We start from the raw sequence: 14,769 nt of genomic DNA, 5'->3' as shown, positions 1-14,769 counted from the left end.
ATTACTGAAGTACGCCAAAGAAATGCTTTAACTGACCTGAACCAAGTTCTCCCTCGACCGAAGAGCAGCGCATCCAGGCTGAATCCTTTCACCGCGTTTCCCAGTTAGCCATTTTGAAACAAGCTCCTGATACTCTGAGACAAACAGCTCCTTCTGGCCTTCTCACAAGGACTGAGAACTGGATCTATGCATTGTCCATTGTGAGAGATTGAAGATTTTTCTCCCAATTTGTGTGGACCAAGATTGGCCCAAAGTTTTTTTAATCTGGATGATCTGCTATTGTTTTGTCATTTTTTTTCTCACAGGAAATATAACCACAGCAAGAGGATTAATGCACAAGAAAGAAATCCATTTGTGTAATTAGAGCTTGCTTTTTTTTTCCTGGGGGTTTGAATTGTTTAATGTCCTTATAGTTTCTTATCTGAGTTTTATTTTCACTTTGTTATGCTGGTCCTATCAATTTAAGGTTCTTACTCATTCTTCAACCCTTCTGTCACTCCAACCGCTTTGTTTCTTCCTCTCACCTCTTTCTTTCTCCATTCCCACTCCCTGCTTATTTTCTCTCCCTTCATTTCTTTCATCTCCTTCTGTTTCTTCCTCTCACTATTTTATCTTTCTTGGCTCTCTATCTCTCTCTTCCATTCCTATTTCTCTCTCCATCCTTCAGTTCTGACTTTACTCCTTTCCTTATGCTCCATCTCACATGGGTTTCCCTTCTCCCCACATCATCCTCTGTTCTTTCTTCTTAGTAAGATATGAAGCTGAATGACAGTCATAGCATTTGTTGTCATTTTCTTTCTTCTTCCCTCCTTCCCTGCTAATTGTGAGCATATCACAAGAGGAGCACAATTAAGGTCTCCAAGTGACAAGTATCTGTATGTTTCATAGGCTTTTCGTACTGTTTTTTTTTTTTTTTAAATATTACCTGTAACTGTTTCCTACCTTTCTAAATATTTAAGACTGTCCGATAAGTGGCAGCTTAACCCAGAACTTGCAGAAGTTTTATAGCATAATACTTGTGATTAGGAAGAAAACCTTGCAATTACCTACTGAATCTGGCCAATGCAGTGAGGTCAACCTGTACCAGTGGGCAACGTGAAACAGACAGTACATGTGCTACTGCATTTGAGAGGTCAGATGCCTGAAGGAAACTATTTGTATTGATATTTTTAACTTCCTTTTTACCAATAATTCTGGAAGGAACATTTAGTTGACATGTTTTTCTGCAGTCAAAAGCACCACGGATATTACACACGGTAGTTTTCTGATCCTTGCCTAAATGAGAGCAGGTTGCTCAGGTTCCTTGGCAAACAATTAAAAATAAAAGCAGAAACAGCAAAAGCAGACTACAGTAACAAGACTGAATTGGCCTGTGGGAATTACAACTGCAGCTCACATTAGAGGGAAAAGGGACGAGTATTTCTTCTTAAAGCATGACAAAATCCACCAATCCACGCACCGCACTGCCAACCAGGGTAGCAACACGCAGTCAGCCTCTCAGTATTTCACGGTGTGGCGAGCCACTTGAGAGTCGCTCTTGTGGTTACCATGTCATCAACTCCTCAATATGCTTTTGCACTGCTACAGCTCCCAGTAATGATTTTTCTCTTTCAATAAAGTATAATCAGCCCCTGAAAAGTTACATTTAAAAAACCTAAGAGAGAGGGCTCCTTACTTAAGCCCTGGAAGCTTCATCTTGATGTCATTCTCTGAATTTCTCCAGGGAAAAAGAGGAACATCGTATTTTTTATTCATCAATTTAGATATAGCTCAGTTAACAGAATATGTTAGTTGCTTAGTCCTGTGTAAAAACATATTTACTGACAGTATATTAAATCCCACTTCAGAGTAACTTTGGAAAGACTGTGTCAAACATCTAAGCCTACATGTACCTGCTACATGTTGTCCTGGTTTTAGCTGGGACAGAGTTAGCTCTTCTTTTTAGCAGCTAGAAGAGCTCCATGTTTTGGTTTTACTCAGAGGCTCGCTCTGAGAAGAATGTTGATAGCAAGCTGATGTTTGTGGTTGGAAGTGAAACTCCAAGGACTTTTCAGTGTGCCGGATTGCAGAAGCACGGCAGGATAAGGGGGGAGCATAGCTGGGACAAGGGAGCCATGATTCCCCTTGTGATTTGTGGTGGAACTTAAGATTGAGGGCCAAACTGGCCAATTAGTATTCCATATCATGCAGTGTCATGCCCAGTATAAAAGTGAGGGACAGCTGGAAGGAAGGGCTTTTTGCGCTTTGGCTCTTTCACCGCTTTTGCTCTTTTGTGCTTCTGCGTTTTTGTTCTATGGCTTTTTTTTCCTTTCCCTTCCAGTATACCCACTCTCAGAGTACTATCTCTCTCTCTCTCTCTGCCCCTCTCTATTTCGGGGCCTCGTGTTCGTCCGGGATTGCAGCTTCGGGACGAGACGGGCTTCGCATAAGAGGGGGTGGTGAGCATCTACACTGTGTATTAAATCATCTGTATTAAATTGTTCTTATCTCAACCCACAGGTTTCCCGTTTATCCTTTAATTCTCTCCCTCATACCTGGGGCTGGGGGAGGGTGAGTGAACGACTGTGGGGGGGGTTTGGTTGCAGGAGCAGCCTAACCCACGACACATGTAAATTGGTTTCTTCCAGTTTTGTGTGACAGTGGCATCTCAAGAACCCATGTACATTACACTTTTTCCATTCATGTGCTTATAGAGTTGTAAAATGACAGGTAACTTAATCGATGCTTTACATACACAGATTTATTGCTGCATCGTCTTACAGTGACACATCGCACCTCAGGTACCATCTAACCTCTCTGAAATCGGTGTGACTTCCTCTGACTCTGCTTGCCTTTGAAACAGGCCCTACATTGCTGTCACTTTCTACTGTGACAGGGCAGTAGACTGGAAAATGGTCCGCTATCCTATTTATCGTCAGATATTAGGACATTTAATCATATGTTTACAGGTATTCCCTATTCAAAGGTGCTCTGGATTTAAGACTAGAGAAATAGGAGGAAGAAATTCAATGGTGAGCTGAGGAAAGCCCAGAACCAAGGGATGAGCATGGCTGGATGGCCCTAACACATGCTTAATTGTCCGAAAAGCTGAACTGCCAAACAGGAGTGTGACAAAGGACTAGAAAATAGAAGGTAGTGTAGCTGATAGGCTCAGAAAAGCAATTTTAAAAGCAGGGAACCATAGAAACAGCCCACAGCTGAGTCAGTAGGACATGAGTGGAACAACAGCTGCTTGAAACCAGGGAGGAGGGGTGAGGAGGCAATAGGTAAAAAAAGAGGAAGTTTGAGAAGGCGGCAGGAGTTTCTAAAGTAGATGAGTCTCCCATCATTCTCAGAGAGTGAAGAGGGTGGAGATGAGTTTTCAATCAGCCAGAGATGATGAGGTAACAATAAAGCAAACATGCCTCTGCGAAAGTCTAGACAAAAGTTGGGATTATTACTTAGTTGTCACACTGAAGCTGAGGGTTTTCTAGTGACGGGTGTTTTCAGTAACAGGCCTCTTTGGGTTCAAGAATGATTACTGCAGAAAACGTACTTGATGGAAAGCGAGCGCACTTAGTAGTCTATCATCTTCTCTCAAATGTTGTGTTTGCTAATTCTCTGATGCTTTGAAAACCTGAGTTTGGAAAACTTCCAATGAAATAACACGAAGCACAAAGTAAGATCACTCCCACAGAGCAGCTGGCCTATGGATACAAACCAGTCTCAAATGTTTCTAGGATGTTCCTCATCACAGTAGGTAAACTCTAACTGTGTGAAGAGATGTTGTGGCAGACAAAAAGAAATAAGCTGGTGAAGTAAAAAAGTCGACAGAGGAAAAATGAATTCTATCTCTGAGAAGCACTCCCAGTCATCTCTCTCTCTCTTTTTCATGTAAAAAAAAAATATTTTTTGAAAATCAGACAACATTAGAGCTGAGGAAAACATCAGGCAACAAAATTAAACATATACATCTATGAGAGATTCATAATAAGTGATGGAGCAGTCAAATTTTTAACATTGATGCAAATTATGATACATTTTCTGGACATGCCTATTGTTAAAACATTGTCTGAAAGATAATTTTAAAATGCAAACTTTGCTCCCGTTTGTTGTCTTAAAAAATATAGCTTTAAACAAACTGAATTTGCCAATCAACAACAATGAACTTACTATATGCCAGAGGTGTGACATACGTATGTTTCTTAATGTTAGGAAGTCCATACACAAAAAATGGAATCATGGTCTCAGCCTATACAGAAAAACAGTGTGTTCTGAAAAGCCTGTTTCAGAAAATAAGTCAAATGGAAATTGTACAAGCAGCACTCGAAAGTTTTAATTCCCCACTGTTTTACATTTGGTATTTCAGCTCCACTTTCCAGGCTTTGTTAAGTTTTCTCCTTTTACCTTTGGGCTGGTGAGAAATTGTCGATACTTCTGCGTATGCCCAGACAACACTGTACTGAAAATCTCCTTTGGGGTATGACAGTCCTCAGCTTGTGGGTAGCGTTTAGGGCCTCATTTTGCAAAGACAGCTTTGAATTTCAGCGCTCCATGTGTGGACAAAACCCTTACTCCATTCCACCCAACACTGCGTCCCACGGCTCCTTTGACTACACCCCATCCCTCCTTGCTGCACCTCTCTCCCCTCTTTGTGTCCCTTAAAAGAAGAGCAGCCACCTGGGAGGCAGCAACACACTCCGGCCTCTGAAAAGAGGGACAGGGAAACACAGAGAAGCACAGTAGAGAGAACAGAGACAGAAATGTATTGGACAGTGAACAGAGCAGGGAAGAGGGGAGTCTCCATCCCCTTGGTGCTGGGGAGAGGAGCGAGCCCACTGACTTGTGCTGTGGGGAGACACGGTAATCTCCTTGGCAAGCTCCTTCACAAAAGGGTCATAGTAGAGGGGAAGGGCACAAAAGAGGTTTGAAAATCTCAAAAAGATGCCACAGACTCGGAGAAACGTCTGCCAGAAATGTGAACACTCAGGTACAAGAAGGTTGTGGCTGGAGATGCACATTCTTCCACACCTCTCCATCCTCTTATTCCTCAAGGGAAGACTGCGGCTCGTATGTTTTCACAACACATGCCACAACATCTGTCAGTATGTTACCAATGCCCTACAGGTCATTGTAATGTCACAGTGCAAACAGCATGGGGGAGATTTTTCAGATGTTTGTAGTAAACGACTAGAAACAGCTTTAAAGCATACATATGAGGTGTTAGTGATTAAGATTCTTCAATGTGGACATTTCACACCTTTTTTTTCACTTGTAGCAGTTGTCTCTAGAAAGTATCCTCTAGTAATAAATTCTGTGACATGGGAAAGCTCTACATTCCCTTTAGAAGTCCTGTAAATCACTACTTTGTCCGTGCCTAGTTCTGAAATCCAGAGGAGAAGACAGGACTCTTTTGGAAATCTTCCATTACTGATGGATGAGAAAACACAGTCATATGGACTTTCCACCCCAGGGAATGCTCCTTATTTGATCCTACATACCTCATGCCATCCTTGCTAGTTTGTTGGCTGTTCTTTAAAATTATTTGCATTCCTGATGTACTTTTGTGTAAAAATTATAGAGTTCCAACGCACTAGTAAAATGAAGCAAATTTTAAGGCATTTTTAAGCAGAAGAATGCTTGATAGGAAAGTACATTTGAAAAAAGACCTTGTCTGATTGCAGAGCCCGCCACAGCTAACAAGCCTAAGCACTATGGAGAGTCTGTTCTGAAGAGCTCACCCGGGGGACATAGTTGGTACACAGACAGTTTTGAATGGCCTCAGATCCCATTTCAGCGTCAAAGAAGAAACAAATTCTTAAGGTGTGCAAGACTCTGGATTCTGACTTCTCTGGCTATTTTTGCCAGATGTGCCAGGGTGCAAAGAGCTTGATGCTGAGCACATGAAAGATGCCTCTGTGATATGCCTGAAAAGCTGTCCTCAAAACTCAGCTCATCTGACACGTTCACAGCAGTGTGGCAGCTCCAGGCTCGGTCACTTCTATCGCTGGTGTGCCAAGTCCTCGTGAGGGTGGAACCACAGAGGAGGCCTGGTGCCGACACTGCTGAGCCCTGCAGTAATAGGTACAGGTATGGAAACAAAGCCTGCCTCGGCAGAGGTCCTTTTCCTTCCTCAGACTTTCCCAGGCAGATTTTAGCTACTGAAGAACACATTGTAACTGAAGCAGCTGAAACGAAGAATAATGAAATTTATCCTTAAATGATTTTGCAGTTTGTATGAAAAAACCAAGAAAAATAACATAGATTGTGATTACACTATCTGGAAGGCTCTGTCTGGTTCATGTAGCTCATTTTTTGTGAAGTAATTATTAAATATGGTTGTTGTATATTTTTAATTAGACAGAGGGTTAGTGATAGGTGATAGGCCAGTAATATTTCCATTAGTGTCATGTATGGTGTTTGTGACTCTTTTTTAATAGGCAGCACTTGGAATTTTTTTATTTAATGTTTTCTTTGTTACGTTCAGCCTGCTGGGGCATCCAGACCAATTTCATAGCCTGAAGTTTTTCCACAGGCTGCACATTGACAGCCTATGGAAATATTTCCACATACATGATATGGGGACTTCATGTACAGTCATTCTAAGGCACAGTTATAGGAAAAGACCTACCCTTTTTTCTTTAACAAGGTAGAGAACCATGCCTAAGTTATGTTTAAGCAGTAAAGCAGTTTTTCTCTTGCTGTAAGGGAAAGGCAGATGCAAGTGAGGATTTTCTGCAACAATGATTGTAAAAATTTTCCTTTTCAGTCCATACTGATCCTTTAGCAGTCCAGTGTTTGATGTCGTGCTGACTTTGCCTCCAGAAGAAATTACAGCTGCAGCTCTAAGATTGCTCTCCAGCCCTTCAAGAACTGCTCCAACGTGGGTCCTTTTCACGGGATACGGCATTTTAGGGACAGGCTGCTCCAGTGTGGATCCCTCATGGGCTGCAGATCCTGACAGAAACCTGCTCCTGCACGGACTCTCCACCGGCTGCTGCTTCCTTCAGGCATGTCCACATGTTGTAGCATGGCTGCAGGGTGTATAGCTGAACCGGCGTAGTCCTCCATGGGCTGCAGGGGGACAACAAGCTCCACCATGGTCTTCTCCATAGGCTATGGGGGAATCTCTGCTTTGGTACCTGGAGCACCTCCTCCCCTTCTTCTCCACCAGTCTTGGTGTCTACAGGGCTGTTTCTCTCATGATTTTCTCAATTCTTTCTCCCACAACTCATGAACTGTGTTTTTTACTCTTTCTTAAATATGCTACTACAGAGGCACCACCAGCGTTGCTGATGGGCTCAGCTGTGGTGCATTCGTTTTGGAGCTGGCTGGGGCCAGCTGTGTCTGACATGGGGGTAGCCCTTGTCTCTTCTCACAGAGGCCAACCCTGAAGCCGCCCACTACTGAAACTTGCCATGTAAACCCAATACACCACTTCATCGTAACAGACTCAGTCCTGTGTGATTGTGTGCAGGAGTGCTCTGCAACGGCAGCTCCATAACTTCTGCCATTGATGTCAGGAGAGCTCTAATGGCATCATCTACATTGGTTTATGGTGAAAATGTAGCACAGAGTCATCACCCACCTGTTAGAGCCACTTAGCCCTCATGAGCCAGTCCTTAGACCCCATGCAGAGCAGAGAGCTGAGCAATAATTTGCAAAAGTGATATATTCTTTCAATTTGGAACATTAGCAAGTCGACTATTTATAAACTAAGCAAACAAAACCCCCAGAAAAAGCTATTGCCTCCTGCCCTTTCCCTTTGCAAACACTTTTGTAAAAAGTCTGTCCTTGTTACCCCTTTTCAGCTCCACAGGTGCTACCAGCAGCAGCACCAGATACCAACATTTTCAGTCCAGGTTTATTTAGACTTGTGGTGAAGAGGCTGGTGCTAACACCTGGTTAAAATAAAAAAGTCCCTTCAAATAATCTCACCAATCCTAGAGCAATACATGTATATCTCTTCAGAAGATACATGAATATAAAACTCGAGTACCAACAGAGACAGTTGTTTGTCTATGGTGGGAACAAAGTCCCATGGGCCCACCTGTGATAATAAATGAGGACTTTGGCTCTGATCTGTGGCCAGCAATGGAGCCAACACAGACCTAGCCATGGACCATTAAATGTGGGGCACAGCAGCGAAAGAAAGAGATCATCTGATTTCAGTGTATTGTTTTATCAGCGGTTGAGGACTACGCTATACAAATAGCACAAAAATGTAACACATTCATACTCTTGCTTAGGAAAAGAGATCTGCTTATATTTGTATTGTACTCTCTATTATGTCATTAATGACTGCTTAATTTGTATTGTCTTTCATTTATCTACACTAGTGCTACTATGATTACTATTCTATGGACCTGTCTCTGTTGCTGCCTTGACCTCTACACATGCTTTTCTGTTTATTCCATAAAAATTGGATCAAATGCTCTCTGAAGCTTGGACTATCTGTTTGTACAATGCTGAGTAAGATGGAGATTAGTGCCTGTTCATGATGCCTGCGAAAGTAGTACACTGAGTTGTACCTGCTGTGGTAGGTATGTTTTGCTAGAAACAGTGCTGTCAAACAAGGCAGTCATCATCAACATAGTCTTACTTTGTCACAATCAGGAAAAAGACATGTAGCAGCAGGGTGTTCTTGGGCATAAAAGTATAAAAGACTCTTCCAAAAATCTTAAATGAGATAATTTTTTAGTGAAAGAACAGTAGTAGTTCACAATGCCATCAAAATAGTTCATAGGTCATTTGTACCGAGACCTCAGGATTCAGCCTTGACTCTCTGAAATGTCTGTATTGGCAAGATAATCTGCAATTGAAAGATTTTTTGTCATTTGAAAACTGCTTTCCTTAATGTCCCCTCTCAGAATAAACCAGAGGAAGAATTACTGTTGTCCTCTGCTTTGGCCAGTGCTGTTTCAACTGGAACTTTCTTTAGTAGATTGAAACTTTCCAGACAAGAATTTTTTCTTGACTGATAGTGCTGCAAGGTCAAATAGTTCTCAGGAATCATGCTACTTCTCTCTTTGATGGCTAATGAGTAATTATGTGATTGGATTTGCACAGAAGTAACTATAACAGCTGTATCTGTGAAAGCATAAAGCATGAAAGGAACCCAGTTTGCTATCTGTTGCTGCCTCATATAGTTTTAGTGGGAGTCAAACATAATACGTTGGAAAGTATTTTTTGCCACTTAACTAAGCACATGTAAGTGAACATATATGTAGTGCAGAAGCCATTTTTGCCTGATATCTGTGTTGTAGAATTTTGGGAGACGTTTGCACAGATCAATGACCTTGTCTTAGAGAAGAAATATATCTAGATGCAGCTGAAAGCACCTTCCCATTGCTATTTTAGGAACTGTTTAAAGAGTAAGAAGGGAATGAGGGTGACTTCTAATGCAGAAACAAGTTCTAGTACAATTTTAGCATCCTGCTGAATCCTCAAGGAACTGCAAAGGACATCTCTATAGATTAGAATAGCAATGATTAGATAAAGAATTATATTTTTCTTGTTATTGCAATATACTTAGGTATGGAAAAGAAAGTTCTTCCAGTTGGCACTAGTATTTTGAAGGAACTTTAAGCAGCAAGCTTCATGGAATGGAAAGTTATCACTATTTAAAGTCTTGCATTTCCCTGTAAAGAAAAAGAATATAGAGAAAAGACTAGGGTGAATTAGACCCACAAATTAATCTTTTCCTTTCCTTTTGGCAGTTATTTGCAAATTCTTCATTGGAAACAGTCAAGTTAAAGTCCGCAGGACAGAAATGTACCTTCTGGAACTAGCTGAAAGAACGTTTGGAGAATATGCTCCCTTTCATGTCCAAGTGAAAATGGTTTTATGAGCAATGTTCCAGTAAAGAACCACACAGAATCACAGAATGTCAGGGATTGGAAGGGACCTCAAGGGATCATCTAGTCCAATCCCCCTGCCTGAGCAGGACCACCTAGATCAGATCTCACAAGAACGTGTCCAGGTGGGTTTTGAACATCTCCATAAAAGGAGACTCCACAACCTCTCTGGGCAGCCTGTTCCAGTGTTCTGTTCCCCTTACTGGGAAGAAGTTCTTCCTCATGTTTAAGTGGAACCTCCTGTGTTCCAGCTTATATCCATTTCCTCTTGTCCTATCATTGGATGCCAGTGAGAAGAGCCTGGCTCCATCCTCATGACAGTCACCCTTTCCATATTTATAAACATTAATGAGGTCTCCCCCTCAGTCTCCTCTTCTCCAAGCTAAAGAGACCCAGCTCCCTCAGCCTTTCCTCGCTCCGCTCCCTTAATCATCTTTGTGGTCCTATGCTGGACTCTCTCAAGCAGTTCCTTGTCCTTCTTGAACTGAGGGGCCCAGAACTGGATACAATATTCCAGATGCAGCCTCACCAGGGCAAGAGAACCTTTTCAAACCTGGGCATCACTGGTAAAAGCAACACCACCTCCCACCCCATACCACCCACAAGGGCTTTAGTTAACTCAGGTGATAAGCATGCACAACAGCCTTCAAATTAAGAAAAAAGAAGAAAAGCTGATGTAAGAAAGCCAAATCTATCTGAGCCTGTCTCAACAGCACCCTCTCTCTGGCTTTGAGTCCTTCGAGTTTTTCAAGAGTGTTCCGTGGATGTTTCCAGTTCGGGTTTCTGAAGGACGGGTGCTCACATCCCCTTTCCTTTGAGTATGCCTTTCCCAAATGTTCCCATTAACACAATCATAGATCTGAGAGATGAAGAACAGCTCAAAGTAGATAGCAAGTGCTCTGCTGTCTCATATTATTTGATGAAACATTTCTCAATTGGAGCGAAAGTAACAGAGAGACCCTCCTTATTTAGGTTTTGAGAAGGCTATACCCATCCAGTCTCTTTTAAAGAGTCTTTTAAATTCTATACAAGCTCTTGCAACTCACTGTGAGCAAGTTACAGTTCTGCAAAGTGGATTACTTTGCCATATTTAGCAGTAAGTATTTAAGCTCTTGAGTAGTGGTTCTAGTATCTCAGGAAGGCAAGGGAGGCTCTTTGTGCTTCCCTCTTCCCTGTAAATAAAGAGTTTGCCAGGCACTGCAACAATCAATACTCCAGAAACAAGGCATTTACTTGAGTCACATCTCATAAGCATGTCTTGTCATTGCTTTCTCCACAATACATCATTTCCCTCTCCTTTCCAAGAGTACTATTTTCTAGGGCTGCTACTCATGGTGTATGTCAGCCTTAATATGTTTTTTCTTAACCTTCTTTACTGCAGTGACCTCACTCCTCCTACTTCCCCCTCACCTCTAGGAGGCAACTAAGGAAAACTATGCCAGGGTGTGAAAAGCCTTACTGTGTTCAGCAACTCCCAAGGCAGAGGACAGGCTGAGAGCTGGGCCAGTGGTGCAAATTGCAGTAAAATGGACTTTAGTACTGTTACTGATGTTGCTATTCTGGACCATGCATGAGTTTAAGAAACTTTTAGCCCCATATTGCCCGCAGCTAAGTAGAATGGGGGTATTGTAGCAGGATGAGCAACTACCATCCCCACACCGCCCTCTGTTGCAAGTTTTTGCAGTATCTAAGCCTTTTTTTATTCCATAATTCATTCTACTACTTTCGCTAAAGTTACTACAGACAGGCATTAACACCTTTCACCACAATCTACAAAGGCAATAAGAAATCTGGAGGGATCAGTAGGCAGTGCTTTAGGAAAAGACAATTTTCAGGGGCAGCTGCGCAGCACTCTGAAAAGTGGAGCTATTCAAAGTTCCCACAGTGCCACCTTAAAAGCAAACCACCTTGGCCAAAACATATCATGTTTTTATATTATCTGAAAATGGAGGGTAGTTAATGAAAGTATTTAACCTGAAATTTTGAGCAACAACAGCCCCCAAGTAGGCCGTATAAGAACAAATAAAAAGGCTAGATACTTGCACCCCTACGTGTTTTCTTGGGAAGAGCTTTTACTGATTGTGTTCTGCCACCTAGTGACGCGAGAAAGAAAAATTCCAGCACCTCTGTGATGTCTGAAAACAAAAGTGATCAAGAGTAAAAGCAGCGTGTACAGAAAACAAGATGTGAACAGTGCTACTGTAAAGCCATGGAGTGGTCAGAAGAAGAAAGGATGAAAGGGGAATACAAAAGTTACCTGGTAAATGAAGCCTGACCTGAAATCTCAGTCTGAGCTCTGCCATGGTTTTATTACGGCAGTCAAGGCAGCACAAGGAGAGAACTGGTAGCTCAGAGAGAGTTCAGCAAGTTTTTCTGGGTGGTTTCAGGTCAAGCCAGATACTGCAATCAGTTAAGCGAGGTAAATGTATAGTACAGAGAGTACCTCAGTTGACTTCATCTCAGCTGCTCGCAAGAACAGCATGTAATTGCAAGAACAAACTCCTTTTTGGAAATGCCTGGACATGATTATTCAAAAAATTGTGGGGGCTGGATGCCTTTTACATGGTATTTGCAAATTGAAAATAGATAAAAGCTTTTTTGAGTAGCTTCTATGGGAAGTACCAGTAACACAGAAATTATTCAAGATAAACAGATAAGAGACTTTGGAGTCTTTCCCTGATTAATAATTGGTGTAATATGGCCAAATAGTCAACTAGAGTCAAATGAGAGCTTTGCAGGGCAAGTTCAGTCAGCAGTTAAGGACACCTGGAATATTTGGGGTCACAGAGACAAGAAAGCAGCTACTGAAGGTAGCTGGGATGGTGCGATGTACCAGCAGTAATTTGGAAGGGGCACCAACTTTTTTGTGTCCCTGCTGTTATTTAAACTCAGATGCTACAGCAGTGAAATGGTGTTTCTTTAGAGGGGGGAAATAACATTGATATGAACCTATCCACAGACCTCTTCCTTTATTTGAACCAGAGCTGTTAGTTCAGGAAGAGTGCCAGATTGGTGGAGTTATATCTGTTTTGATCCATGTGTAAGAGCTCTTGGCAGAAACAAGGCATGTAATGCAGAGTTCCTCATTACTTTTCCATACTGAATCCAGCTGGAGGGAGCTCCTGGGTGTATACTCCCACAACTGCAAAAGTCCTGCTCTCCCATTTCTGCTGTCTAGCAATTTTTGCTGTACTGCAACTGCTAACAACACCCCCAGGCTACTACTTCATTTGACAGATCGGGAACAGAGACATCACAGAGCTGAGAAACTTTCCTAAGCACACACAGGGCCTGTGGCAAAATTCACAAGTGGACACAAATCCAGGTTTAATATCCTATGCATGGGGCCATTCTTCCTAACATGAGGACTCCAAATAATGGAATGCAATTTCTACTGAGGTAAGAACACTTCCTTAGCACGCGGAACACAAGTAAGCAACAAGACGCACGTATAATATTTCTCAAGTATATTTAATCCTGGGAACATACAAGATTTTGCAGGTAAAACCTCAAGATTTTCTCGTTTCATCTGGACAAATGTGGCCCTGAACTGCCATCTACACTTGCTGCCAGTGAACATGCAACAATCTCATGTAGCGTGCTCCCATTTCCCTGACATTTCTAGCCCCCTGACATCAAAGGCCTCAATGAATATAGCAAAAAGAAAATATCTGTTTTCACTATGGCAACCATGGCAACCCGTGCATTCTGATCAATGCCTTTTGAGGCAGTGCACTGGTTGCTATAGCAAATCCCTATGCTGCAGAATGCCATGGCAACAAGAAAATGCTTTGAATTTTTTTGTTCCCTCCGTAAAATCATCATGAAGTAGTTCTGAGCTAAAGAGTAAACTGTTTTTCACCAGTCTGTTTTTCTGAATCTTCTCAAGTTTCAGATTCAGAGCTCCATGAGATAGAACAGAAGCATGTGTACAGTTGCACTGATGGTTTTACAATATTGAATTAATTGAAGTATTTCCATTGGCTCCTGTGGACTGATAGACTTTACAACTAGCTTGAAACCAGAATCAAATCCAAGTCAACAAATTCTGGTCTAATATACAGTGGTAGAAGTGTATGGTAACTCCAGCTTCAGTTTAAAGCGATGTAAACGAGAGGAGAATGTGATTCAGCCTCTCAAACACAAAAGTTTTGTAACCTGCTGCTTGTTTTTTACTTGGTATCAGGTAACAGCTTAGGATAGCACCAGACTTAATCATCCTGCTTGCAGAGTTGAGATGATGCCACATGGGTGAACCATGCCCATAAACTCCAAACTCAAGGCCTCACACCAGCTACCCCCAGGGTGTGTCTGCCTGTGCCGCCAGCTGCCAAGCAGGGCTCTCTGCTCCCCGTGCCACATACTTCATGAGGGCAGAGAGCTTCCCTTGCCCAGCACTGACGTCCTAGGCACAGATTCGTCTTCTACCACTGCTGGTGGGGCTGAGGTTCGGAGCCACCTTCCAGGCTATACGCCACTGCTGAGCAACATGCTTAAATGATGTTAAAGCTACCGGTATGTAGTTGAATTTTGGATGTCTGTTAGCGATCTGCAGACTCACAAAATTTTGGAACTATGAATTTATGACACTGCATAGTGGGAAGCCGACTGACCACTGTGTTGCAAAAACTCAGTCTGCAGAAGAAAACAATTGGTATTCATATTCTATATCTTAATCATCTTGCCTCTCTCTGCTCACGTCTTTTGCAGGAAAGAGGGGATACCTGGTTTGGAGAACACTTACTGGGCTCCATAACTTGCTGTATGTGACTTGCCTCTTTGACATAGTCAATTATTCACATGTTCACAAAAGTATAAAAAGTTGCAAGTGCTGCTGTGGTATGGAGAATTGGAAAATGATTTTGTTTCACAAAGTATACTTGTGTTTTCCAACTGCCTTTCAGTCAATTAAAATAGAAATATTCCTGTTACC

The sequence above is a fragment of the Tauraco erythrolophus genome, chromosome Z (genome assembly GCF_009769465.1).
Source record: "Tauraco erythrolophus isolate bTauEry1 chromosome Z, bTauEry1.pri, whole genome shotgun sequence".
NCBI classification, from domain to species: Eukaryota; Metazoa; Chordata; class Aves; order Musophagiformes; family Musophagidae; genus Tauraco; species Tauraco erythrolophus.
Note: the sequence above shows the minus strand (reverse complement) of the source record.